Source organism: Protopterus annectens, chromosome 3.part0 (genome assembly GCF_019279795.1).
Source record: "Protopterus annectens isolate FY-2018-M chromosome 3.part0, PAN1.0, whole genome shotgun sequence".
In the NCBI taxonomy this organism is placed as follows: Eukaryota; Metazoa; Chordata; order Ceratodontiformes; family Protopteridae; genus Protopterus; species Protopterus annectens.
The window spans coordinates 1,474,732,471-1,474,746,803 of NC_056731.1; positions in this window are offsets into that span (position 1 = coordinate 1,474,732,471).

Consider the following 14,333-nt stretch of genomic DNA (forward strand, 5'->3'; position numbering starts at 1 on the left):
TAATTATCTTCTGCTTTGGATTAATAAAACTGTATATTTTTATAAACATGGGCATCCAATGTGTTTGAGACTTACTAAATCCATTCTGTAGATGACTAAACATTAAATAGCATGCTCCTCTACCATGAAAGAAATCATAATGTGCTTTTGAGCTTCATAAAAAAAAGTACATTCTCAGAAGGGGTCTATGACGTATTCTCTTGTTGCTTTAGATATACTAACTCTTAAATGCATTTGTAGTTGATAAGCATAGCAATTGACTAGTCAAGCTAACTCCTCTAATGACCTTGTGAATAGCAGCAATCATATATGGAGTACTATGGCGGGAGAATGGAAGTCGATTGGAAAGGACTATTATCCACATCACACATGCATGCACATACACCATCAAAGAATTTAGAAGTTGGCAATGTGGCTTTGGAATTTGGGGGGAAACTTAACATTTAGAGAAAAAGATAAAACTCATGTGAAAATAAGGCAGAAGACTGCATGTAAGTCACCCCAGCTGAGAACTGTACTGGAGAAACTCTTGATGTGAAATAATATTTCCGAAACTGCTTTTACAGAAAAAGCAGTTTCAGGAAACAGAAGGTAAAACACACGTGGGTGTGTTTTACCTTCCGTTCCCTGAAACTGCTTTTTCATGCACAAAAACAAAACAAAAAGCACACACACCTTGTTTACACATGGCCCCCCTGCACACCCCCCTACTTTTATATTCTCACTCTGAGATCGCACTACAGAGGGGAAAAGGGAATATTCCTTTATCCCCACTGTAGTCTGATCTTGCCCACTACCACTCCCCCCTGATTCCTTGTACTTTTATGAAAGTTTCGCAAAAGCACTTTTTTCATTAAAAAGTGCTTTCGTAAACATATGTATGTGTGTGTGTGTGTGTGTGTATGTATGTATCTGTATATATCTGTTTCTATATCTAGCTATATATGTATGTACACATTTACGTATATACATATGTAAATTACACACACACACACACATATATATATATATATATATATATATATATATATATATATATATATATATATATATATATATATATATATATATATATATATATATATATCACCTTGCCTGTGATATAAATTAGGACTGTTGGAGATTGATATGTATCCCAGAGACTACCCCATCTGTGGAACAGGCTCCTCATCCATGTGAAGCAGAGATCCTCCCTAACACAATTCAAGTGCAGCTGGGGCAATTGGATGGGAAAGAGGAAATTCATCCCTGATTTGGCACCTATGTCTCTAATGGACACAGGTAACCTATAAATGGTTTGTCTCCCAGGCCCATGCTTACACCTATCAAGGGTATCAGAACTTATCAGAGATTGTGAGTGCATGGCTAGGCTTAAAAAGGCCCCTGTGGTCGTTAGCCTGATAAACACCTATGAACCTGTTAACCTATAAACCTAAATATAGACAGACACACACACACACACACACACACACACATATATATATATATATATATATATATATATATATATATATATATATATATATATATAAAATAAATATAGTGATATAGATATGTTATACATAAACACACACACACACACACACACACACACACACACACACACACACACACACACACACACACACACACACACACACAAACACACATACACACATATAATAAAGTCGAGGACAACATCCTTCTATCCCTTCCGTAGCCCTTCCTCTAAACCTAGCCTGGAAACATTTACATGCATGCATGCAAACTGTAGTCAAAAACTCAACTATTTCAGCATTTGGCAAATCACAACAATTTGATATTCAACATCAAAAAAATAAAATCAGTGTTTATATAAACCTGCAACCAAACATGATGTGTCTGTATCTATACCTATATCTATATATAACTGCATCTATATATCTGTATATGTGCATGTATATACACACAGAAACATATATGATTATATCATGAATGATAGATATGTTAAATGTTCCATCCACAAAACATTGAAAAAATACATGTCAACCACTCAATGCTGACATCACAAATGACCAAAATAATTTACATCAATAAAGGATACAAGTTTCTTTTTTCATTCTGTTTATTATAACTCCATAAAATTAAATTCATATCTGTCTGAATAGTCCTAGTGCTACAGAAATATATATATTTTTTATTTTTGTAATGCATGCTAATCCTAACCGTACCCCTAACTGTGCATCTTACCTTAAAAAACCCTTTCTCTAACACTACCTCTAAACAAGACAGCACAAACACACACACACACACGCACACGCACACACGCACACACGCACACACACACACACACACACACACACACACACACACACACACACACACACACACACACAATCATTAAATCTTGTATGACCATTTCTCTAACCCGAATAAACAGCAGAAAACACCCCTGCACTACCAGGCTATAACTCATTTCACACCTTTCAGCCCCAGAAAATGGACTGAAGCTCTAAAGGTGGTGGTGTCTCCTTATTCATAAATGATATGCACACCTTTAGCCTAGTAGCCCATCATAATGCTTCAGAGATACTTCAGGAACAACTAACAGTGGTAAAGACGGTGATTCAGGTCATAGCATGCTATGGGTCCTCAACCATGTCCCTTGACTCCAATTCCATGTTACCAGAAAGGCTCATCCAGACTCTGCTACACTTTGCTGTGAAGGAAAGGTTAGTTTGCTTTTATTTTTTGTATTACTGTATTGCCTTTCTATATTTTGAATACTGTAGTTTGTTTTCTTTACCTTGTGTTTTGCTTGCATTCTGTTTTAACAGCTTATTAAAACTTCAAAAGAGACCACAGCTCTCTCTGTTCTGAGTCAGGCAGAAATAAGAACTGATTAATTAAGGACTCATTCATAAGACAGAAGAGGTCACTTAAGGTTAATCACTTGTTAACAGAGGGGGTGGAGCTAGGAACTAAAATTTCTATTTAAGGAGTAAACTAAAACATTTCAGAGCTTTACCAGAAAGGCTCATCCAGACTCTGCTACACTTTGCTGTGAAGGAAATCTTAGTTTGCTTTTATTTTTGTATTACTGTATTGCCTTTCTATATTTTGAATACTGTAGTTTGTTTTCTTTACCTTGTGTTTTGCTTGCATTCTGTTTTAACAGCATATTAAAACTTCAAAAGAGACCACAGCTCTCTCTGTTCTGAGTCAGTCAGAAATAAGAAATTATTAATTAAGGACTCATTCATAAGACAGAAGAGGTCACTTAAGGTTAATCACTTGTTAACAGAGGGGGTGGAGCTAGGAACTAAAATTTCTATTTAAGGAGTAAATTAAAACATTTCACAGCTTTACCAGAAAGGCTCATCCAGACTCTGCTACACTTTGCTGTGAAGGAAATGTTAGTTTGCTTTTATTTTTTGTATTACTGTATTGCCTTTCTATATTTTGAATACTGTAGTTTGTCTTCTTTACCTTGTGTTTTGCTTGCATTCTGTTTTAACAGCATATTAAAACTTCAAAAGAGACCACAGCTCTCTCTGTTCTGAGTCAGGCAGAAATAAGAACTGATTAATTAAGGACTCATTCATAAGACAGAAGAGGTCACTTAAGGTTAATCACTTGTTAACAGAGGGGGTGGAGCTAGAAGCTAAAATTTCTATTCAAGGAGTAAACTAAAACATTTCACAGCTTTACCAGAAGGGCTCATCCAGACTCTGCTACACTTTGCTGTGAAGGAAATGTTAGTTTGCTTTTATTTTTTGTGTGACTGTATTGCCTTTCTATATTTTGAATACTGTAGTTTGTTTTGTTTACCTTGTGTTTTGCTTGCATTCTGTTTTAACAGCATATTAAAACTTCAAAAGAGACCACAGCTCTCTCTGTTCTGAGTCAGGCAGAAATAAGAACTGATTAATTAAGGACTCATTCATAAGACAGAAGAGGTCACTTAAGGTTAATGACTTGTTAACAGAGGGGGTGGAGCTAGGAACTAAAATTTCTATTTAAGGAGTAAATTAAAACATTTCACAGCTTTACCAGAAAGGCTCATCCAGACTCTGCTACACTTTGCTGTGAAGGAAATGTTAGTTTGCTTTTAGTTTTTGTATTACTCTATTGCCTTTCTATATTTTGAATACTGTAGTTTGTTTTCTTTACCTTGTGTTTTGCTTGCATTCTGTTTTAACAGCATATTAAAACTTCAAAAGAGACCACAGCTCTCTCTGTTCTGAGTCAGGCAGAAATAAGAACTGATTAATTAAGGACTCATTCATAAGACAGAAAAGGTCACTTAAGGTTAATCTCTTGTTAACAGAGGGGATGGAGCTAGGAACTAAAATTTCTATTTAAGGAGTAAACTAAAACATTTCACAGCTTTACCAGAAAGGCTCATCCAGACTCTGCTACACTTTGCTGTGAAGGAAATGTTAGTTTGCTTTTATTTTTTGTATGACTGTATTGCCTTTCTATATTTTGAATACTGTAGTTTGTTTTCTTTACCTTGTGTTTTGCTTGCATTCTGTTTTAACAGCATATTAAAATTCAAAAGAGACCACAGCTCTCTCTGTTCTGAGTCAGGCAGAAATAAGAACTGATTAATTAAGGACTCATTCATAAGACATAAGAGGTCACTTAAGGTTAATCACTTGTTAACAGAGGGGGTGGAGCTAGGAACTAAAATTTCTATTTAAGGAGTAAACTAAAACATTTTACAGCTTTACCAGAAAGGCTCATCCAGACTCTGCTACACTTTGCTGTGAAGGAAATGTTAGTTTGCTTTTATTTTTTGTATTACTGTATTGCCTTTCTATATTTTGAATACTGTAGTTTGCTTTCTTTACCTTGAGTTTTGCTTGCATTCTGTTTTAACAGCATATTAAAACTTCAAAAGAGACCACAGCTCTCTCTGTTCTGAGTCAGGCAGAATTTTTTCCCGCCCTCCCACCCATTTAAGTTGTCTTGTTAAATACCACTGTCTTTCTAGTTGCCCGCCTCTTATGTTAATCTGACCATATATCTCATTTCTCTTTACTTTCACTGGCTTATGTGAGTAATCACAAAATCATCATGTTTGAAATCCCACCCCTTCAATTATTTAAATTTATTGGCCATCCCTACAGTATTTCATAGTACCAAAATACAAAAGTGACCACCCCTTACAATCCATCTTGCTGTTTTAAAAATAGTAACTCTCCACTAAACCTTAACTTTTTAAACAGGTAAAACTCAAGTTACCTACTTTCACATCTAACTTTTCTAGTGCACACTGCAGAGTGCATTCTTTTCAATCTTACCTTTAAGCATCCCTGTGACTAACACTTTCTCTAATACCTGCTGGAAAGTAATAGGAAGCCTTAAACTCATACAAACACTGAACTCTCCTTGTTAACAAGGAGACATTAATAGTAGGCACTAAACAGCCTATAATTGCAAAGTACCTTGCTAAGGAAACAGCTCCTATACTTTACAAAGAAAAAAAAAGCCCCAAACCAGGCATGTCCAAGGGTCAGCTTCCAGTGATTTCTCCTGTCCACCTGGTGAATCTGGGCATACTGGGGCAATGCAGCAATTGCCTCTTGTACACAGACAACCCTCTCCTCCTACCACCCAACACTACAACCTGTGAGAGATGCACTTACATAGCCAAAATGGAAGCAAAGCTCTCTCCACCCAAGATTGTGCTAGACAGTCAAGAGGAGAAGGTTAACACCCACACTACACCTCAAGCAACACATAGCCCTTTTAAACCCGCACCACCAACGCCCACATATAGCAACACTAAATCCACATATGCAGAGGCCCTTAACTGTAACCTGCTCAAGCAACAAAGACCTCTGAAGCTGAAATGCAAACAAACACCAATCACAACCAATGTGTCACATAGTTCACAACACCAGTGTGCCACCCAGCAACAGCCCCTAGGGCAAGACAATGTACCAAACACTTTAGTCATAGGTGTCTCTATAGTCTGGCACACTGATGTCCCTCTCACCAGGTTGAATAAGGAGAAAATTGCAGTCAGCTGCCTGTCAGGTGCCAGGATCCGCCACATAACGCATGCACTCAAGTCACTCCACAACAAGTACAAATATGACTCTGTCATTGTCCATGTTGGAGTGAATGACTTGAGATGTACCTCCCTGGACTACATGAAAAGAGACATGGAAGAGCTCTCAGATCATGTGGCCCAGGCAGGTATGACCCTAGCCCTGAGTAGCATCCTGCCTTCATCCAGAATGATAGCACAATATAAGGATAAAATGATTGACTTCAACAATTGGCTAAGCTTATGGTGTCATTCAAAGGGGATCCAGTATCTGTCTGCCTGGGATGACATGATTGACACACCACGATGCTTTGCCAGAGATGGTCTGCACCTGTCACCCCTGGGATTCAGGTTACTGGCTAAGGCTCTTGCCACCCCTATAGTGCCTTTTTTAGGCAAACTTCAAAGGACAAAACTCCACCGTAACAGGTACAAGCATGCAAAATCAGAAGGTAATGCTACTCAATGCTAGAAGTCTAAACCTCAAAATGCACTCTCTCGAGGCACTCCTAAAAATGGAGAACATCGATATCTGTGCAGTAACTGAGACCTGGTTCAAGGCTCCAGAGAGCACCTCTGCAATACCAGGCTACAACTCTTACCACACTTTTTGGCCACCAAACCAGGACCAAAACACTAAAGGTGGAGGAGTGTCAATATTTACCAAGGATATTCACACCACCAGGCTAGTTGGGCAACACAATATGTCTGAAATTCTCCAAGTGCAACTAACACTAGGTAAGACTGCAATCCAAATTGTAGCTTGCTACAGATCCCCCACCATACTCCAAGATTCTCACTACACCTTTCTAAACATACTGGAAAATATTAAGATAGAGCCAAACACCCTAATACTGGGTGATTTTAACTACCCTGCCATTAACTGGGAAAACTACTCATGTCCCAACACCTTTACGCAATGGTTCTTGGAATTCATAAATTCCAATGCCCTGGATCAACTAATCCATAGTCCCACCAGGGGCTCCAATATCCTAGACCTGGTCATTACCGACATGGGAAATCAATGCTCCATACCTATGGTCACCCCCTTGTTAGTCTGGTCTGACCATAAGCTAATCACCCTTAACATCCACATCCCACCCCCACCCCCCAGTAAAGAAACCACCATAAAAAACTTCTCCAAAGCCAACTTCATGCTACTCAAGTCAGAAGTGACAAACTTCATGCCACCCATGCAGACGGGAACTGAAAGTTCAACTGCTGAATCTTACACTAAGGCACTGTACAAGCACATCCACTCATGCATGAATCGTGCCATCCCAAACAGAACCAAAATGCTCTCATCCAAAAAAAGGAAGCCAATCTGGTGGTTCCCTGCCATAAACAAACTTTACAACAAAAGGAAGAAACATTTGCAGAAAAGAGGAAAATCCCAGGATGCAAAAAACTCCCTTACTAGCCTCAGTAAGAAACTGAGATGCCTCATAAAATCCTCCAAAGCTAGTTACGAAAATAAAATCGCCAAAGATTCCAAAGACAACCACAAAGCATTCTATAACTATGTCAAGAATCTAAATGGCAATGCTCAGATCTGCTCTGAGCTAAAACAGAATGGCATTAAATATACTGATCCGAAGGATATTGCCAATATCCTGGCAGATCGATTCAGTGCTAACTTCACCCCCTCTCACCCCCTAAATGGCCCATCTCAATACCGGAAGATTGCCAAATTCCAGTAATAATGGCCACACAGGTACAAAACACACTCTCTAAAGCCAAGAATACAGCATCCATGGGACCAGATGACATCCTGGGCTGTGTACTACATGAACTACAATATGAACTGGCACCTCACCTAAGTGTCATGTTTAATCATAGCCTCACCTCACGTTTCATGCCCACTGAGTGGCGCAGAGCTACAGTTATCCCAATCCACAAGGGGGGATCCACCTTGGATCCCGGAAACTACCGTCCCATCAGTCTGACAAGCCTTATCTGCAAGGCCATGGAGCGTATTATCATGGAACTTATAAACAAAGACATTGGCAACCTTCAAACTCTGGACCCCACCCAGTTTGGGTTTGTGAAGGGCCGATCTTGTCTCCTAAACCTGATTGACTTCTTTGAATCAGTCTCCAGAGCCATGGACAAGGGTAAGGTGGTCCACACAGCCTATCTAGACCTTGCCAAGGCCTTTGACACCATCCCCACTCTGGAATCATAGATAAACTTACTAAGTTGGGCATTAATCCCTATGTCACCCAATGGGTTGCTAAATGGCTTACTGATAGAACCCACACTGTAAAAGTAGCCGACTCCAAATCCAGCTCCAGACAAGTGACAAGTGGAGTACCTCAGGGTTCAGTCCTGGAGCCGCTCTTGTTTGGCATCTACTTCTCTGAAGTACAGGTCAACACTAAGGGACTCTGGCTAACAAAGTTTGCAGATGACTGCAAACTGGGAGCCATTATTGAACCCCAAATGATGTGGATACTCTACAAAAGGGCCTTACAGAAACAGATGCTTGGTGCCAGAGCCATGGGCTCAAGCTCAATGCCAAGAAATGTATTGTTATCCCCTTTGGGAAAAAAACATGTATCCATGAATTACCATATAGGTGGCTGTACACTAAACACAGAAAGTGTGATAAGAGACTTAGGGACACAGGTGGACAGTGGTCTCACCTTCGATAACCACATTGCCACAACAGTCAGGAAATCCTTCTATGTGGCACACCTCATCACGAAGGGCTTTTCATCTAGAAAAAAGGAGGTCATTGTCCCACTGTACTCATCCCTCATTAGACCCATTATAGAATACAATGCCCCATTTGGTATGTACCTCTCAAGACATCTGCAACAACTGGAAAGGCCTCAGAAATACCTCACTAAAAGAATCACAGACCTAAAGCAGATGCCCTATGCTGACTGCCTTAAAAATTCCAGCTATACTCTGTTGCATATCGTCTACTCAGAGGCGATCTCTGCTTAACATACAAGGTCATGTCAAACCCAGAGCTGTTGGACATGCTACACTTAAAGAAATCCCAATCCCTCAGAGCTACACGTTCCAGGGATCTAAACCTTGTCATCACAATAAACAAAACATGCTGGAGGGATAGGTTCCTGACCCAGAGACTCCCCATACTCTGGAATAGATTGCCCATACATGTCAAGCAGAGTGCCTCTTTGGACCTCTTCAAGAGGAACCTTGATGATTGGATGGGAGAAAGGAATTTCACCCCAGGGATCACGTCAGTCGCCCTGCTAGACAGTGGTCCAGGAAAGTAAATAATGTGGGAAGAAATAGCCAGGGAATTGTTATGGCTAGGCTTGTATAGGCCCTAGGGCTGATAGCCTAGTACCAATCTATAAACCTATGAACCTAAGCACCCAGGAAACTATTAGGGTCCAACCCAATACTCTCATACTGAGTAACTTCAACTACCCCGCAATCAACTGGGAAAACTACTCATGCAGCAATACACTTACCCAGCACTTCCTGGAATTCATTAATTCCAATGCACTGGACCATCTCATTCTTACCCCCACTGAAGAAGCAACATCCTTGACCTGGTTATTACTAACATGGGCAACCATTGCTCAACACCAATAGTCAATTCCTCCCTGGTTAGATCCGAACACAGACTAATTACCATGGAACTCCACATCTCACCTACACCAACAGCAAAGGTAACCACCATGAAAAACTTCTCCAAAGCTGACTTACAAACAGAGGTGGCTAAGTTCACAGCACCCATGCAAATGGAAAATAGGTGCATGACCACTGAATCATACATCAATGCACTGTATGAACATGTACATAAATACATGGAACTAGGCATATCCAACAGAACCAAAATGCTCTTCTCCAAAAAAAGAAAGCCAATCTGGTGGTCCCCTGCCATTAACAAACTCTTCAACAGAAGGAAGAAACTGTTGCAGAAAAAGGTAAAGTCCCAAGACTGGAAAAATTCCCTTATTATCCTCAACAAAAAGTTGAGATCCCTCATCAGAACCTCTAATGCTAGCTATAAAGGCAGAATTGTTGCAGACACTAAAAACAACCACAATGCCTTCTACAGTTATATCAAGAATCTCCATAGCAATACCCAGATGTCTATGAGTTACTGTACAATGGTACATTCTGTACTGAGCCAACAGATATTGCCAACATACTGGCTGACAGATTCAGTGTCAACTTTACCCCTCTCTCCCCCCTAAAGGACCAATCACAATAATGGAAGAATGTCAGGCACCCAGCATTACTGCAGCACAGATTAAAGCTGCATTGTCCAAGGCCAAGAATACATCTTCCATGCGACCCGACAATATCTCTGGCTGTGTTCTACATGAACTACAAAGTGAACTGGCACCACACCAGTGTGGCCAGTTCAATCACAGCCTCACCTCAGGATTTGTCCCTACAGAATGGCACACTGCTACAGTCATCCCTCTCCATAAAGGAGACCCTTAGTAGATTGCTTAAAAATACAAGAGTTTAGACTTGGAAAATAAATATTTTCAACGTCCCAATGCTTTAGAACCGACAAATCTCTTTTATGAGACTTTAAAATAATTTTTTTAATACTGCTGGTATTAATTTTCTATAATTGCTCAATGACAATAACAGTGGTTTTCTAGCAGAACTAAAAGAAAATATTACTTAACTTGATCAATGCATAAAAAATGACTTTCATAATAAAATAGGTGAGCAAAGAGAATATCGAAGTATTTTTGAAGAAGTTGGAAAGCATGAAGAGGCTGTTACTAAATGTAAAAGTTCTAAGCTGTTAAGGGATGTAACAGCTTATGAAAATGATTCACCTTACCCAGTGTTTGAAAATGTTGCTAAAAATGTTAAAGCAACAATTAATACCAATAACAAATACAATGGTGGTTCCAGAAGTAAAAACTCTAAAATGGGTCAGTTCCACTTTAAGATAACAGGGCAGGGACCTCCAATGGCTAATTATCACAATTTGAATTCAGGAAGTGATAAAAGCTCCACCTCTGTAGTGGATCTGGTTTGCCATGAAGCATCAGCAGCCTCTTCCTATCCTGACACTTCAGTGACAGCCTCTTCTAGTAACACTACTTATTTAGAAGCTAGGCCGAAAGTTTTTTTTAAACTAAGAAATGGAAGGGAAAGGTCCCAGAACCAGAATGGCAAAGAAAAAGGACAGAATGGCTTCAGACTCTTCCACTGTCAGTTAAGTGAACATTACAATGTTGCTGACAATGTAATTAATCTATCTAGTTTTGTTCTGAATGAAAAGCATTGCAAAATTTTAAAACTTTGTTTGAATTTTATACCAGCTAAAACAGCCAATGTAAGTAACACTTTGTTGGACTTGAAGAAATATGTTAGGTCTTTGAATTTAAATTTCATTTTAAGAGATGTCAACATGAATAGCAGTTGTTTTGTAAACCCTCATATTTTAATCCTATGCTTTCCCATACTTTAAAAGTATTTTAAATTGTTTGTGAAAGACAGATAAGGGAAGTACTGAATCATGATAATTTAACAAACAGAAATAAGTATGTTGAAGGTTGGGCATCGGGCTGGCAACTCGGCACCATAAAAAAAAAAATCAACTGCCAATCATTAGCGAACCGGAGTTTCCCTGTGGCGACCCCTAACTGGGAAAAAGCTGAAAAAAATAAGTATTATAATCTTACTAAGGATGATAAAAAGGCTTTTACTGAATTAATGAATAAGGAAAAAATAAGAATTATGAAAAGTGATAAAAGGGAACCCTTGTAATAATGGACACTGAACATTATGTTAACAATATTGAAAACATGCTAAACAATATGCAAGAGTATGAGCAAGTGAATTTAAGCGTTGTTAATACCAGTTACAGGATGATTTATTTATTTTTGAGAATTTTTTGAATGGTAATACGGACAAAACTATGTATCATTTTTTGTAACATTGAAAAACCCAGACTGCAGGTTTTGTTTGGAATTCCAAAGATTCACAAAAATTGAAAAAAAAAACCCTTTTAGACCCATTGTATCTGCCCCCAACTATATAACTGAAGGTGTTTCATTGATGGTTGACTATTTTTTCAAGCCTTTAATATTTAAACTGGGCTCTTACCTTAAAGACTGATGGGATTTTTTGAATTGTTTTAGAAATCTTTCCGCAAGTATTGTGTTTGACCCAAGTAAATAGATTTTATTCACAGTAGATGTGGTATTTTTATTTACTTGTATTCCACATGATACTGGTGTGGAATATGTTAGATGTTTTTTAAACAGATTTTCTGAGTTTTCTAATGATCAAGTTAATTTCTACTGTAAATTGCTGGAAATTTTATTAAACAAAAAATGTTTAATAAAAAGATTTTTAGACAGATTAAGGGGGTAGCAATGGGGTCCCCCACTGCCCCCTCTTTTGCCAATATGGTAATGGGTTGGTGGGAGCACCAGATTTTGCATAATTTTTTCAACCTGTTCCAGGTTAATTTTTACAAAAGATTCATGGACAACTTATTTTTTATAATAGAAGGCAATATAGATAGAGTCCATGAGTTTGTAGGAGCCTTAAATCAGGGCTTTGAGTTTTTGAAATTCACTCTTGGAGATGTGTGGCTGAAAGTAAATGTTTTATATGTCAGTGTTTTAGATGTTAGTTTAGCATGGGATTTGTGCTTAAATAGGTTTGTTAGTCAAATAAATCGTAAGGACTCATTTACAAATAGTTACTTACATTATCAGAGTTTACATCCTTCTTTTATGAAGAAAAATATTCCAAAGGGGCAGTTCATAAGAGCAAGCCATATGACTAGTGAAAATTCACATTTTTTATATAAAGTAAAATTTATTATTCATTTATTTCTTGAAAGGGGCTATCAAGAAATTCAGTTAAGAAACACAGCTTAGTTTGTTATTAGCAAAAGGATGCCCCATTATCCCCTATTCTTGTTGTTCCATTTCTTAATAATAGTAATAAAACCAATAAAGGACATACATACTGCAATTTGGACATGACAGTTGATTCAGTGCTCATTCAAAACATTATTAAGGAAAACTGGAAAATTTTGGAAGGAAACCAAGACCTTTTTAAGGTTGTTGGAAATAGACCTTTTTTGTGTTTAAGAAATATTGTAATTTAAATTTTTTATTTGAAAAAAAATGAAGTAACAACTGATAACAGGTTAACTAACTGTAATAGAGCCTTAGGTATGTTTAAATGTGGTTGCTGTAATACCTGTAGGTATATTTTGGAAGGACCATACATAAGTTTAGCACACTTGCCTTATACTATCAAAGTCCCTGGTGATTTCAATTGTAAAAGTAAAGGGTTGATTTACATTGGGGTGTGTTCCCACTGTGGTGCCTTTTACATTTTAATGACCAGTACATTGCATACTAGAATTAGGGAGCATTATTATGATATAAAAAAGAAAGATGTTAAAAATGCTTTTTATAAGCATACACTTAGATGCCCTCAGTACGACAAATTTCTGTTTTCAGTATTGCAAGAAAAGGAACTGGATGTGAGGGGTGGTGATTTTAAAATTCTATTAGAACAAAGAGAAGCTCTGTGGCAAATAACATTAAATTCTGATAAAAACCCTGGATTCAATTAGACTGTGAATATTAAATGTTTTTTTAAAACACCATATGGTGTATTTTAAAAAATAAGTTTGTGATATTGGTCATTGATTTCTGTATTTTTACCTTGTTAATTGATTTTAATGATGTCATAATTTAAGTGCATTTTTTATTGGTTCATTCTGATTATTTAAACCTATATCCCAAAATATACCTGACCCCAGCCTTCTGCCTTGTATCTCTAGAGAACAGGTCATCTATGTGCTCACCAAGGCCAAAAACATGGCCTCAATGGGACCAGATAATATCTCAGGTTGTTTACTAAACAATCTAAAACAAGACCTTGTGGACCTACATAGCATTCTCTTTAATCATAGCTTAAGAACTGGCTATATTCCTGCAGAATGTAGAACAGTAACAGTAATTCTCCTGCACAAAGGGGTTCCATCATCTGGTCCTGGGAACTACAGACCTATAAGTCTAACCAGCCTAATCTGCAAGGCCATGGAAAGAATGATCATGGAGCCTGTTAACAAGGATATAGGCTACCTTCAAATGCTGAAACCAACCAAATCTGGCTTTGTTAATGTATATCATTCTTATTAAACCTGGTAGACTTCTTTGAGAATGTCAGCAAAGCCATGGATAATGGTAAGACAGTACACACAGCCTATCTCAACCTTACCAAGGCTTTCAACACAATCTCTGACTCTGGCATAATTGAAAAACTCTTCCAGCTGAGGATCAACCCTTACATTACTAGATGGGTAGCCAATTGGTTCACCGAC